The 15924-nt window shown below is 42.2% G+C and overlaps 1 long non-coding RNA gene across 2 annotated transcripts in view; it reads left to right on the plus strand.

Annotated features, from left to right (window-relative positions):
• Window positions 1-13661, plus strand: part of LOC144280834 (uncharacterized) — a 54405-nt gene extending 40744 nt beyond the window's left edge. For both annotated transcript variants that reach the window (XR_013349242.1, XR_013349241.1), the window contains exon 3: window positions 13281-13661. This is a non-coding gene — a long non-coding RNA (uncharacterized LOC144280834). The remainder of the gene's footprint in view (window positions 1-13280) is intronic.
• The last annotated feature ends 2263 nt before the right edge of the window (window positions 13662-15924 follow it).

A 15924-nucleotide genomic window follows, 5' to 3' on the forward strand; every position in this document is an offset into this window, starting at 1 on the left:
CATCTATCATTGTCGGTCAGCCATGACATGAGCACTAATCCCACACATGGTGGTTCTAAGTTGGACTGTGAGCTGTAAGGTGGGAATCCAGAGAAGGAGCATAGGCTTCAGCAGAGAGGATTGACCCTGAGACCCAACAGACCCTGCCTGCATTGTTGAGCAGAATGGCAGGGGAGCAGGAGGAGTGACCCTGAAGACAGCCTGGGCTCATCTCTCCCACATAATACGGGCCATTTCTGGTGACTGTGGCTCTACCGAGGTGGGAGGAGGCAGTGCATATGGTAGCTTGGCTCCTCTGCCTAATTATAGTGGCTTTCCAGCTGTATTTGCACCACCTTTTGCTTCTCAAAAAGCAGAGAACCACATTTTGCAGACTCTGTTGCAGTGAAGGTTCCAGATGTGACTTTAGTTCTGCCAATCAGACACATCCATGGGAGACTTGAATTTGGAATGCATTATTTGGGGAGAGCCACCCATTTCTTCCCTGCAGATTTTAGCAAGCATGGCATGCTTCAGGTCCCCAGATCTGGGTGAGGCTACATGTTCTTGGAGCCAACAGCCACGGCAACCACTTCCTGATTTTGCACTGGGCTCTGGTGGTGTGAAGCTGGAGCCAGAATTTGTGACAGCATCTCCCAAATTGAGGCAGAGATGATGGCTCCCTCAGCAAGCCATCCTCCAGAGATTATTTCTGAATGTCCAGCGTAAAGCTCATTCCCCTATTCATTCCGTTGATTCTGTAAGCGTACAGTTCTTGATACGAAAACATTTCCCTATTAAATCAGCTGTATTAATTTCCTGTCACCTGCAACTGAATCCTGAAAAATAAACCAACATCTCTCCATCTTCCTTATCTCTGTGCCTGCGTGTATTCTCAACTATGTGTAAAAATCCTCTTGCCCTGATTCTGTCTGGCTAACTCCTACTTCTACCTCAACATTGGCTCAAATATCACCTCTTCCTTGAAGCCTTTACTGCCTATTTCTAGTATGGTTTAGTTCCTGTTCTTCTCCATTCTCATGCACTCTCTACCTCTCTCTCTCTCTCTACCTTTCTCCCTCCTTCTCTCTCTCTCCATCTTCCCCTTATCCTTCCTTTCATTCATTTTTCATTTCTTTCACTTACTCATTTATCGCACATTTACTAAGCACTTCCTACAAGACTCTCATTGAGATACAAAAATATATAGGGCACAGCCTTTGCCCAGAGGTTGCTTATAGATTAATCAGAGGTTCACAATTAAAATGTAGTTTGGCAAGTGCTATGACAGGGTTGATCCAGGGTCTCAAAAGACCATAGAGACCATAGAAAAGAGATACACCTTGTGGCCACAGGGTGACACAGTTTCCCTGAGGGCCTGAGTCCTTAGTTGAGCTCCAAAGTATGAGTAAAATTAGCCAGGGAAGCTAAAGAGGAATAATTTTCCAAACAGAAAGATCAGTCTGTGCAAGGACAGACCTTGGATGTGAGAAAGAGCATCCTGGGGGTTGGGGTGGGGGCTGCAAGAGGTTCCTGATGGCTACACTGTGCTGTGTGTGTGGGGAACTGTGACGGCAGCTGGGAGATGACCTGAGGATTGGCTGAGCCCCAAACGTGAAGTATCTTGTCTGTGCTAAAATCATATGGGAACCTTGGAAGAAAAGGCATAAGACCACCCAGATGTAGCAGTCTGGACCAAAGTTTAGGACAAGGCAAAACTGTGGTAAGGCTGCTGGTGGGGAAGTCACCTACCTTAGCACCACAGATGAGGAGACAAGGGTCTGAACTATGGTGCTGGCTATCAGGATGGATGGAAGTACCTAGAAATACTTAGGAGATCAATTCACTAAGACTGAGTGACTACTGAATGTGGATGCAACACGTGAAAGTAGAGGGACAACAGAGAGCAAGGATGTTCTTATTTGGGGGCTTCGGTAACTGAGAAGACAGTACAATCATTTACTAAGAATAGAGATACATGAAGCAGAGGGAGCAGATTGTTTCTGAAGGTAGTGGGGTTAAATGAGCTCAGTGGCATTGTGTTAGCGATGTAAATGGGCCACCCAAGGTGGGGGTGTCTAGTTGGCAGATGGACCCACACACCTGGAAGTTAGAAGAGGAGACTGCTCTAAAGATAAAAATCTGTAAGCAATAGTCGAAGCCTGAGAGAGGCCTAAAAGAGAGTGCAGAGTGCAGGATAAACCAGTGCTTCAGCACAGAGTAGTTTGTAATGTCATTTTTAAAGACAATTGGTTCTCCCTACTGCATTATGAACTATCACGTTTTTATCTTTGAGTCTCTGTTTTCTACTACAATTATCTTGAATATAGTAAAAGCTCAAAGGCTAGTAACAAGTGAATCAATATCGATTTACTTACTTTTAAAGGGAAGGGCTTTAACCATAGTTAGAAAAATACGTCTTCTTCATTACCTCAAGTGACTTCTTCATTATCTCAAGTGAATAGAGCATGAGGACATACAAGACTATAGGATTCCTGATAAAGGAAAATCGGGCAAGCGGGCAACCATCTGGGCTCAAGTGGCATTCCTAGCACCCCAGCCAATCAGGGCATCAGAGAGGATCACAAGAGCCCAGGGCTGTTCTTGGGGCCACCTGCACTGAGGAAGCTTCCTCCCCTAAATCCTAGTCCTCATTATCAGTCAGTTAGCTCTTTCCACTGGGTATTGTTCCTGGTCTTCCTCTAACCTTATTTAGAGACCTATTAAGAAAGTAAATTTCCTGTATTTACTAACCCTGGTAAAGTAAAGCTTCCTTTTCTTTGCTGTAAAAACATCTCCTCTAAGCCTCAATGAATGTCATGTCTGAAGTGCTAGCCACTTCCCTTTGCTCAACTTCAAGAACACCATTGTTTCCTGAGTGGCATGCAAACTGTCTTACCCTAGAGGTTGCCTCCATTCCCACACAGTAAGTGTCTGCTCTGGTTTCCAGTAGTTCAGTGACCTGTGAGACCTGTGGGGCCTGTGGCAGGAATTGTAAGTGTCTGTCCTTGGCCTTGGGGTCAAAAAGATAGAAAAGGTCATGCAGTGGCCATAGCTTTCTCAGGGGGCTATGATGGGAAAGAATTGCTGCAAAAACCCTCACAGTTATTTTGCAAAATCACACATCCCACAGTGATGGTTTGCAAACCCTAATGTGCTTTCTTCCATCTGCTATTCAACAAAATTATTTATTCTAATAAGCATTGATTCTATAAAATCTATCTTGGCTTACTGTCGACACAACTCCCACTGCACCCTCCATTCCCTTTGAAGGACACAATTTGTGACAAATAAGTTCCCACTTCCTCCACACACCCTCTACTTTCCAGCTAATAGCCCTATTTTTCTCTTTCACAGCCTGTACCATCATCCAAAAGTTTATTGTGTATGTATTTGCTCGAGTGTTTATCTCTCTGTCTCTTGCTACTGGAATATAAATTACTTTTCTTTAAGATTTATTTATTTATTTATTTGAAGGAGGAGGGGCAGAGGAAGAGGGAGACAAGCAGACTTCCTACTGAGCAGGGAACCTCATATTATGGCCTGAGCTGAAATCAAGAGTTTGACACTTACATGACTGAGCCACCCATGTGTGCCATGGATACATCCCAATGCCCAAAAGAGTATCACACACATAGCAGGTGCTTGATCATTATTTTTTTTTTTTTTTAATGAATGACTCTCTTTCCATTCTCTTTTCTAAATATTCCCCCAGTTCTTGTGTTGACTGAACCCTGGCTGTCCTCTAGGGACCATGCTTTCCCTGTAGCTTTCTCAAGGAGAAAGAACCCAAGCCCCCCCTACACCAGATATTTCAGAGCCAGGAAGTTGGGACCAACATTGGGTCACCTTTCCACTGACATCAGATTGTGACATCTGCAACCTTTGTTAAATGAACAACCAACAAAAGCAAACAAATGAAAACCCCAGCCCTTTTGAAGTTTATACCATCTTGTACCTCTCTTTGTAGCTTTCAGCCACTGACTTCCTTATCATTCCCCTCCATTTATTAAATATTTGGTACTGGAACCAAGTCCTTTTCTTTGCCCTAAACCCCAAGGGACCTTGACATTATTTGGATGACCCACACCATGACCTCTCAGGCCTTTGACTTTCTCACTTTCAATGACTTCCACTTCTACACTTTTTCACCCACCCTCATTGCTATACCCTATGACTTATCATTTATCATAACCTCTTCACTTCTGAAAAGTTCAAGCATCTTACTCTCTGACCACAAAAGACAGACTTTATGGCCTGTTTTTCCTTTCTTCCTTTCTCTTTCTCTCTCCCTCTGTTCCCCCATTCTCCATCTTTCCCACTGCTTACTTTTTTTTTTTTAATTTATGATAGTTACACAGAGAGAGAGAGAGGGGCAGAGACACAGGCAGAGGGAGAAGCAGGCTCCATGCACCGGGAGCCCGACGTGGGACTCGATCCCGGGTCTCCAGGATCGCGCCCTGGGCCAAAAGCAAGCGTTAAACCGCTGCGCCACCCAGGGATCCCTCCCACTCCTTACTTATTCAATCACCAGAGACCTCTAGTCCTTTGACCAACTCAACTTTGTTCTATCATCTCCTCCTATCTTCACTTCCTTCCAGCCCCTACTTGGACCATTCTTTTGTCAATATTCCTCTCACTGTACAGCCCTCTGCTCACCCATTGCACTACTTGGCAAAGCTCTGGATCTGTCCAATGTCTGCCTCCTCATTCTGATTCTACATCAGAGCCGAGAAGCTTGGGAGAACATGGCAGATCTGTACCATTGCACCTTCATGATAGCCAACCAGCTGTCCTTTATAGTTGCTTAGCATCCTTTTCTTGTTTCTTATAATTTTCTAGCTGTCCCATCTCCACAGAAAATATTTCAAATCTTCCTTACTTTCTTCAATCTCCTACCTAATTTCTTCTTCCTTTTTATAACAAAATAATGGAAACTGGTAGAAATACTTTCTCAACTCCCCATCAGCCCACATTAAAACCCATTGAAACTTTCTTCATCCTTTCCTTTTTCTTTGATCTTATTCAAGGCTAGTTCCTGGATGTTTTAGCTTTGGGTACCAACCCACTCATCCTCCTCAAGGTTCTGACATTACCCACCATTCTTAACTATTGAGTGAGCACTCTGTGTGCCTGGCCTCATGCCAAGAGCTTGGCATGCATTAACTTACTCAATCTTCCCCCAAATGGGGGAAGGCTATGAGGCTATGATGAGGCGCTCACATTAGTATACACCCACTTTATTTCCCCAAGTTTACATCAAGTGGAAGAAAAACACTCTATGTTCCTTATTCCACTATCATTAAATAAAATCCTTTTTAAAATTCTTCCATTCTGCTGTTAAAATTAAATCCAAGTGTCTGCTGTTTGCTTATCATACAAATAATCTCGCTAGAGTGCTAGTCCTCATAACTAACAAACAAAAAAAAATCCCAGCAATATGGGAGGTATCCCCTCTTCCTTACAGCTTCAGGGGGACAGATACAGTTCTGCAGCATAAACTACTTCAAAGAATCCATTTTAAGCAACATTAAATCAAGAACAGCCACAAGACTATCACTTTTGTTCTACACATTATGAAGACCTGTATGAATATTCATTACTGTCACAAACTTTTCTATTCTTAGTTAAAACAAATATGCCCTTGCAAGTATTATTTGAACAAGCAGGTCTTATAAAACACTTCAGGGTTTAGAAGTTATGTAAAACTAATCCTGATAAAAAAAAAAAACCTATAGCTTTAATTTGTCTTAATTGGCAATGTGTTGTTGTGGTGGTTTTAAAATATGCCCACACATTCTTTTTTTTTTTTTAATTTTTTTTTATTTATTTACTTATGATAGTCACAGAGAGAGAGAGAGAGGCAGAGACACAGGCAGAGGGAGAAGCAGGCTCCATGCACCGGGAGCCCGACGTGGGATTCGATCCCGGGTCTCCAGGATCGCGCCCTGGGCCAAAGGCAGGCGCTAAACCGCTGCGCCACCCAGGGATCCCTGCCCACACATTCTTTAAGACATTTCTCATTAGGAGGTGGAATCTAATTTCCCTCTTTTTCAATATAGGTTGACAATGTTAGTGATGCACTTCTAATGAATAGAATAATGCAGAAGCTATGCTGAATGATTTTTAAGCCAGATCATCAGGAATTATTCAGCTTCTGCCTGGCTCTCTTTCTCTCTCAAGATACTCACTCTTGGAACCGAGTCATCATGTGTGGGGAAGCCCACTCTGTGTGGAGAGGCCATATGAAGGTAATTTGGCCAATAGCCCCACTACGGTCCCACCAGAGAGCCAGTCTTACCTCCAAACCTGTTAGTGAAGGAGCCATCAGATGACCCCAGCTTTTACCTTTGAGTTCCCTTAGCTGATGCTGGGTGGATCAGAGACAAGACTGAGCCCTGTTCAATTGCAGAATCACAAGCAAAATAAGATTGTCCTTTTTTTTTTTTAAGCTACTAAGTTCCAGGATGCCTTATTTCATAATGATAGATAAATAAAACAATCACCTTGGAAATAATGCTGAAAAACATTTCCATATCTTTAAATGGCATAAAGGCTTAAAAGATTTCTTGTTAAATCTGAGGAAGGTCCTTGGCACTTTTCTTTTCTCCCAGATGCATCATCGAAAGAAATCGAACTCCAATAAAAAAAAAAATACAAAAAAATAAAAATAATAAAAAATAAATAAAACCGGTATTGCACAATATAAAAAAAGAAAAAAGCATATGACTCTGCTATATAATTTTTAAAATAACCTCAGTATGACAATTTCATTTAGTGTACTCACAAGAGAATGAGCAGAACAGGAATTTAGTCACCCAGACTTACTCCAGAGCTCACACACTTACCTACAAACCCATCCTCTCTCTGCCCCTTCCAACCCATCTTTCTCTGTTAGCTCCTTCCTCTCAGCTGTTTAAACCTGTCATATCTTGAAAAATTCTTCCCTTAGCCACATGTCTCCCTCTAGCTATACCCATCTGTCTCTCTCCCCTTCACAGCCAAATCTATTAAAGAAATTGTCTCTACTCATTGACTCCATGTTCTCACCTTCCACTCACTCCTGAAGACCCTTTATTTCTCTTTTGCTCTACAGTCACCTAGCTCCTAGATCCAATGTACACTTCAAACTTTACCAGCCTTGATATACTGCTAGTGTTTGACACTGTTGATTCTCACTTTGAAACCCTTTCTTCTCTAGATTTCCCTACTTCATGTCTCCCAATCTTTTCTCTACCTCTTCAGGCCTCTCCTTCCAACCTTCTTCTGTGTCCTCCACATCTCCAAATCCCTCTGTCCTAGACCATCTTCTCTTTTAAACTAATCTTTCTCCCCATTTTACTTACCCCACAGATTCAATTATCTCCTTTATGCTGGAGACTCCAAAATTTAAATCTCCATTCCAAATTTCTCTCCTGAAGAAGAAATGTGTGGGAAATATCAGAAAGGGAGACAGAACGTAAAGACTGCTAACTCTGGGAAACGAACTAGGGGTGGTAGAAGGGGAGGAGGGCGGGGGGTGGGAGTGAATGGGTGACGGGCACTGGGTGTTATTCTGTATGTTAGTAAATTGAGCACCAATAAAAAAAAAAAAATTTCTCTCCTGAATAACAGATCTGCATAGATAGCTGCCCACTGAGCACCTCTATCTGGAGTTCATACATACCTCAAAATTCAACTAGTCAAAAGCAAAGCTTATCATCTTTTCCCCAAAAACTGCCACTTTCTCCTCTATTATTCCTTATGTCAGTGAATGAAATTGCCATCCACCAATAGAGTGGATGCCAATAGAGATGCCAGGGGCGCCTGGGTGGCTCAGAGAGTTGGGCAACCAACTCTTTGTTTGAGCCTAGGTCATGATCTCAGGGTCATGGGTTCAAGCCCCACACCAGGTTCTGCTCTCAATGGGGAGTCTGCTTGAAGATTCTCTCCAATTGCCCTTCCATCCACTCTCTCTCTCTGTCTCTTAAATAAATAAATAAATAAATAAATAAATAAATAAATAAATATTTTTTAAAAACTAGATCTACTACCCATCAGTAGAAACATCCATCAATGACAATAAAATAGTAATTTGTTAAACCATCTCAACAATTACCCCTTCATTCTGCACACAATAAATCACCAAAATCTATCAACTCTACCTTCTTACTATACCTTAAATCCATTCACTTTCCTCAAATCTCCTTGACAATTGTTAGACACTCATCTCTCAATTGGATTAAAGGCAAAAAAGGAAACCACTTGAGAGATTGTGCCAATACCTGTTCTTCAGCCAGATGCCAGAAGCAGCTATTGGACGAGGCAAATCAAATCACGTTATCCCTCTGTTTGAAATTGTCCATAGGGAATCCATGTTGTCCTCCTGTTAAAGAGCAGGATTTAGCATATATAGCCTTAATAAATTTCATGATTTGGCCCCTATTTTCCTCTGAGCCACATCTCTTGCCTCACTCCCTTTCCTTGTACTCTTTGCTCCAACCACTTGTGGTTCCTTGGAATGAATTAGCATAACGCTTCCTTTTTTATTCTCATCAGCTAGAAAGTCATTAGAAATATTGTTGGTTTTTTTTTTTTTAGTACAGGTCACTTTATTGTCAATTACCATAACATTGTCATAATAAATATTCAAGTCCATGATATCAAAATGTGAGTGGTGTCTTCTAGAGCCATGCAGCATAAAATCTGCACATCCATATGAGGTGATGTTAGCAGTTTTGTGCTCGTTTATGAATGTATAGGAATAAAAATGCCAAGTCTTTGCCCTTTAGGAGCTCACAGTCTAGTGCCTTGTAATAAGAATATTGATAAAGGGTCAAGCATTCATCTACCCCCAGCAGTGTATTTAGAATGAGTGGGTACGGGCTTCTATTCCCATATTCTCTTGTCAGGACCTCGGGTTAGTAGCAGGAGCTCTTATCCCTTTGGTTAGAAGGTTGGTCAGGCCTACAAAGTGCCACCTACAAGGTAAAATACAAGTGTACCCGAGGACAACACAGTAAGGAGAGATACCCAACTTCCAGAATAAGAAAGGAGGTAACATCAATCTTGAACTCTCACCTAAAAACCATGTCCCTCGCCCCCAGATTAGCCAATCTTAGGCAAAGCACCTCCTGCCCCAGTGGAGTCTACTCTAGTGAATTCTCAGAACCACGGCTTCCCTGAATTTCCATGTTGGTCACCCACTTTGCCTCTCACACAAAGTGTCTGGGGGAAGTTACAACTAATGAGCAGCCCCTCATAATGAGAATGATTTTCCATGATCTTCTATGACTAATGAGCCTGAGCAGAGAATGACATTTTAGGTCACATTTGTGGCACATGTTTTTGTATAGAGAGTTATGTTCTGATTCTCAACTTCCTGTTTTAGTTATTCCCTTTTTTGTCATGGAAATATACACAGACAGAGCGCCATGTCCCCCGACTGGGATTTACTTCTGTGGGGCTGATTGTGGAGGAAGTGAAGCTTCATTTACATTGGAGATCCTCAGAGACTTCTGAAAAATCACCCACCAGCTCCCTAGAAATTCAGGTTTCTAGGCTTAACCCCATAACTCTGTACCAGCTGGTTTGAGATGGGAACACAGGAGTCTTCATTTTTAACTAGCTGATCCTGATATAAGTGGTTAAGAGATTTTGAGACCCTCTCTTACTCTGAGAACAAACTATTATTTAACCTAGTAAGCATGCAAATCTATACTACCTACAAGGTGATCAACATCCTAGGAGTTGTATGATGTGAGAGAGAGATAGTCTTGGATGAGGATCAGCTACCAGAATGTCTGTGAAGGAATATCTTAGGAAGATACTCTTTGATCTTCCTTTCAGTTTGAATCTATAGCCTAGAATCATCTCAATCCATTGATTAAGTCCTCACTACATGATCGACAATGAATTCAAGATTTGAGAGTATGAGGTTGAGAAGGCTACAAAGTCAAAACCTATAGATATCTTCTAACAGAATCTTTTTTTATTTTTTAATAATAAATTTATTTTTTATTGGTGTTCAATTTACCAACATACAGAATAACACCCAGTGCTCATCCCGTCAAGTGCCCCCCTCAGTGCCCGTCACCCATTCACCCTCACCCCCCACCCACCTCCCCTTCCACCACCCCTAGTTCATTTCCCAGAGTTAGGAGTCTTTATGTTCTGTCTCCCTTTCTGATATTTCCCACACATTTCTTCTCCCTTCCCTTATATTCCCTTTCACTATTATTTATATTCCCCAAATGAATGAGAACATACAATGTTTGTCCTTCTCCGATTGACTTACTTCACTCAGCATAATACCTTCCAGTTCCATCCACGTTGAAGCAAATGGTGGGTATTTGTTGTTTCTAATGGCTAAGTAATATTACATTGTATACATAGACCACATCTTTATCCATTCATCTTTCGATGGACACTGAGGCTCCTTCCACAGTTTGGCTATTGTTTCTAACAGAATCTAAAGTAGGATTCAGTAAATACAAACGGAAGAGAGAGAAGGAAGAAAAAAGAGAAGGAAGGAAACATTGAAGAACAGCATTCCTATCTTTATCATAATATTGGTAGGGCACTAGAGGTCAGTTGGTTTGAGGCAGGTGGTATTTACCTATTTCAGAACCCATTCCTGGGACCATAGGCCTTTTGCTTTCTGCTATTCCTTCTCTTCCTTGGATCTGTTCCTCTCCAGCCTTAGTGATTTGCCTTAACTCCTACCCTCACTTCTACCAGTCTGCCTCCCACAGATAAGAGCTCTAGTTGGACCACACTTCCCTCTGGACATCCTTCCAAGAGCTAACACTCTCCTTGGGTTCCCAGTTAGCCTTAGAACCACTAAGCAGGATAAAGAACATCCTAGAGGGCTTGAGCAACATGGCTTTCCCATTTTCCTTAGAAGCATCAAGTGCTGGACCCCACTCATTTCTGTATCCTCCATGCCCAGCACTGCACCTAAACACAATGCGTACTCAGTAATGTTTGATGAATGAATGAGTGAATGAATGAATAAGAGTTAATGCCCTTTGAATTTCTTGTGAAGGCAGGGTAACATGAAGGTCAAGAGTGCTCATTCAATCTGGGTTTAACCCCTCCTTTTCTATTTCAAGTGACTTTGGGGACAAATTTTTTGCAGCGCTTCCCATTAAGAGGTGGAGTTTATTTCTCCACCCACATTCCCTTAAACCTGGGCTGGCCTTGTGAGTCACTTTGACCAGTAGGATATGGCAAGAATGACAATATGAGTTCTAGAGCCTAGGCTTCATGAAGGCTTGCAGCTTCTACCTTTCCTCTTTTGAACAGCTGCCCTAAGATTTGTCACATAAGGAAGCCACTGTAACCTGATGGAGGACAAATGGAGGAGAGCCAAGGCCCCCAAACAACAGTTCATATCAACCACCAGACATATGAGTGGGACCATCTTAGATCTTCTAGACCAGCTAACCCTCAGCTGAATGTGTCCAAACCCAGGAAAAATCAGCAGAGGATGCACCAGCCAACACACAGTCATGAAAAATAATAAATTGTTGTTTTAAGTTCCTAAGGGTTAGATTGGTTGTTACATGGCAATACGTAACTGAGATACCATGAGAAGCACTTTAGACATTGACTAGGAGTCCTGAGACCCCATCCACTCCTACCAGCTCCCCTGGAAACTAGACCCTTCCTCCACTACTCCTACCCACTACCAACCATTCCTAACAAATCTGGGAAAGTGTCCTGGTGCTATTCTTCATAGGGCCTGACCTCCAAATTGGACCATGTTGAGAATCCTACTTGAGTTTCTTGGGACTGAGCACCATAGTGACCTGAATAATGAATATTCCCTCAGCTTACTTGTTCATCTATTCCCGTATTTATTCAGCAAATGTTGCTAAGTGCCTGACACATGTTATAAACACTTTTTGCATACTCATGATATATAAACAAACAAAACAGATTAAAACTTCTGCCCTGTATAACTTGTATTCTAGTGGAACAAAAAGGAAAAAAGTAAAACAAATAAAAACTAAATCATAGAGTACGTTAGAATATGATAGTATTATAGAGGATTCGGGAGTGCTGAGATGCGGGGAAGGGTACATGTTGCTATTTTAAATTAAGTGATCAGGGTAGCCCTCGTTGAGGAAGTGAGACTTCCACACAGAAGGCTAGTGCAAAGGCCCTGGGGTGGCATCAAGGCTGGAGTGTTTGTTTTTGGAGAGCAGTGAGGAGCTTGTTGTGGCCAAAGCGGAGAGAGAAATGTAGGAGAGTAAATCAGAGATAACTGTATTACGGTTCTCCAGAGAAACAGAACCAATAGAACAGATTAAATAGACAGATGATGATCATGATAGATAGATAGATAGATAGATAGATAGATAAATAATACAGAAATACTGAGATACAAAGATATAAATACTCATATCAGCCCATATATATCTACTTATCCATGGAGAGAGAGAGAGAAAAAAAAGAAGGATTTATTATAGGAATGCACTCATACAATTATGGAAGCCAAAAAGTTCCACAGTCTGCCATCTGCGAGCAGGAGAACCAGGAAAGCCAGCGGCAGAACTCAGCCTGGAGTCCAAAGGTCCTAGAACCTGAAGCTTCAATGTCCAAGGGCTTGAGAAGATGGATATCCCAGCCTGAGAAAAAAGAAAATTCACCTTTCCTCTGTCTACTTCTTCTTTTGGGGCCCTCAGTGGATTGGATGAAGCCCACCCACATTGGTGAAGGCCATCTTCTTTACTCATCCTACCAATTCAAATGCTAATGTCTTCCAGAAACACTTGCACAGACACTCCCAGAAATAATGCTTTACCAGCTATGTGAGTATTCCTTAGCTCAGTCATGTTGGAACATGAAACTATAATAATCCATTTCCCCCATAAACCCATGAGCATTCGTTGAAATAATGTTCTCTGTAAGATGTCTAGAAAATACTTAGCTAGGAGATACCCAAGTCTCCAGTTCTCTGAGTAGACAAGGTCATGGTGGCTGTACTATTTATTTGTTTGTTTGTTTGTTTATTGATTGATTGATTGATTTTCTCAGATCTTATGGCCATGGGTCCTCAGAAAGTATCAGTGGAAGATGCTCCAGTGAAGAAGGGCTTCTGCCAAAACTCCAGGCTTCTTTGTCACTCTACTTTTATGATCAGAGCTTAGGGGTGTCCCAAGGGGGTTGGAGGGGACGACTGCAGGAGAGGATGATTCACTGTAGCATCTCTGTCACCAGGAGAAGGAATCAGGTGTATATGTTTTGCTCCTTCACACATATACACAAGAAATAAAATTGATATGTGTTCAATATCCATCTTTCTTCCTTCCTAGGCTCCAAGCTTCTAGAGCACCTAGAAGGTTCTAGGAAACTTGCCAGAAGGAAGGAGCATGCAGGGCTTTGTGACGTCTCCCAGTGATTTGGATCTGCACTCACACACCATCTGAGAAGGATGCAACTCTTGTAAGTGAGGCAGAGATTTGGTGCACGGGAGTTAACACACAGTGGATACTAAATGTAGGAGGAATTAAATTTAATTGTTCACAGCCTCAAAAAGGCAGTGAAGAAGGTTGTCTTTGTTGCCACCTGCAGCCTGGAGGCTTCACTGCAAGCTGTTGGCCTCAGAAACGGGCTCCAGGACCAGATCCTGGATTGCATGGAGTTTGTGCCTTTTAGGGGCAGAGATTGGAATTTGCTTTAAGGATAGACTTTGTTTTGGCAGAATCACTAGGGAACATTAATAGTTACACAAATGTAAAATCCAACCAGCAATGTTATCAAATAACTCAAATGCCAATGCTTCTAAGATGTTAACTTTCCTGTTTATGCTCATTTTGTTCATTTTTGTCATGCTCATTTATGAAATGGTCATATATTTTAGCCAAATGGTATCTAGGAAAATTTGGCTCCCATTAGAGTCTTCTCTCTCACTTTTATTTTCCTCCCTGATTCCAGATTTATACCTCCCTAAAACTGCCTTATGTTTATGTGGAGCCTGTGGAGTTTGTGTCAAATGTTTTGAGCCATTGTTTGTAGGGGCTATAATGTAGGAGTGGGATCATGAGATGAAAATTGGGGTCAAAAGGTAAGTGTCCCTAGATTTTAAATCCTGCTTGGAATGACATATGGGTTACAGGAAACCCTGAACACATTATTCTCTTGTATAAAGTTGCTCCAGAGCTTCTTGGAATAAAGACAAAGTCCTTTATCAACAGCTGCCTAGCTGTCTAGCACATCTTGCAGGCACACATAGAGCACACACACCCAAACATTAACGCATACATACAACACACAAATGTACACATGTGGACACCGGTTCACACGTGCATACATGCACACCATACATATATACGCACATGTACATGCTTATGAACACACACATGCATGTGTGTACTAACTAACACACACATGCTGCCACACTCAGGACTTCCTGAAGGCATGTGACTGTCTCCTCTGCCTGGAATATCTTGACCTGCCCCCACAGCTCCTCCTGTCCCTCACCTGGCTGGTCCCCATGGATGCCTCACTTTCTCTAAATCCTTTCCTAACCCTCTTGAATGGAACCATTTACTCTCCCCACCAGCCTGGCTCCCTGGTGCTACCAGAATGAGAGGTTACTACACGGTTTTCCAATCACTTGTTTCCTAGCTTCTGGCTCCCAACTACCGTTCACCCTGAGATGTAAATAGTGGCTGAAATGTAAAGTGTGCCTCTCCCAGAAATTTACACAGTAATAGCTTTGATTGGCTGGGATTTTTTTTTTAAGATTTTATTTATTTATTCATGACAGATACACAGAGAAAGGCAGAAACATAGACAGAGGGAGAAGCAGGTTCCCTGTGGGGAGCTCAATGCGGGACTCGATCTTAAACCCCAGGATCATGACCTGACCAGAAGGCAGACTCTCTATCACTGAGCCACCTAGGAGTCCCTGACTGGGTGATTTTGGAATGAAACCTTTTTTGTGGTCACCAGGGGGAGGAAGAATTAAAAAACAAAGTCTTGGGAGTTGGAGGAAGAACATTCCTAGCATCTCTGAACTGTATTTATCAGAAGTTACTTCCATTTCCTACTCTTAAATTCCAGTGTAAGAACATCCCATCACAATTCATAACAGAGCCCTGCAGAGTTTCAGTCCAAAGCTCCCTGAGTGCTGTTTGGAGTGTCTTCTAGTCATTCTGTAGAAAGCAAACAACAAAACATGTTGTTTTTTATTCCTAACATCTAGTTTCCCCATACTACATGATCTACACCTTTAAAGGATAGAGACTGTGTCTCCTGAGTTTCTTTCAACCTTTTCATCTCCCAACCACTAATAAAGAATTGACATATATTAGAGGCTCAAAATGTGTATTTTTTTCTTTTTTACTTAAATAGAGAAATTGATCCAATTTACCTTTCTCTTATGAACTTTGTCCACAACCATCTAGGCAAACCCAGTCCTTCTCCCATTTGTGAACCCTGTGCCAAGTTGGGTCAAATTGAGTTACCATGAGTGAAGGGGATAGGCAAATATGGGGAGGTGACAGGGGCTAGACAAACCTTGGAACCAAAGCACCAAAGCTGATCCCAGGGCAGTGCCAAACAGAAGGCAGGTGGGGGAAGTGAAGAGGAAGGTGGAGGTACTGCAGCCCTAGTAGCAGCTGGATTTGTCCAATGTTGACCTCAGGGGGTCAAGCTTAAAATCCAGTCCTGCTTTGGATGATTTTTCCAGGTCTCCTGGATAAAGTGTAACCTCCCTCACAAGGCACTCATAGCCAGGCCCTTCCTAACTTCTCTTTTTTTTTTTTTCCTTCCTAACTTCTCATCTTAATTTTTGACAACTCCTCAGCCACAAGCTCTGGGGGCCAGCAGGTGGTGTCCCACCATGCCCCAGAAGTACTAGGAGCTCTTTTCCATCATACCTCTCCAAATTGTTCTGTCTGCCTAGAAATGCCTATACCCACACTCTCTGCCTGGAAAACTACTCTTTCTTTG

This window comes from Canis aureus, chromosome 12 (genome assembly GCF_053574225.1).
Source record: "Canis aureus isolate CA01 chromosome 12, VMU_Caureus_v.1.0, whole genome shotgun sequence".
In the NCBI taxonomy this organism is placed as follows: Eukaryota; Metazoa; Chordata; class Mammalia; order Carnivora; family Canidae; genus Canis; species Canis aureus.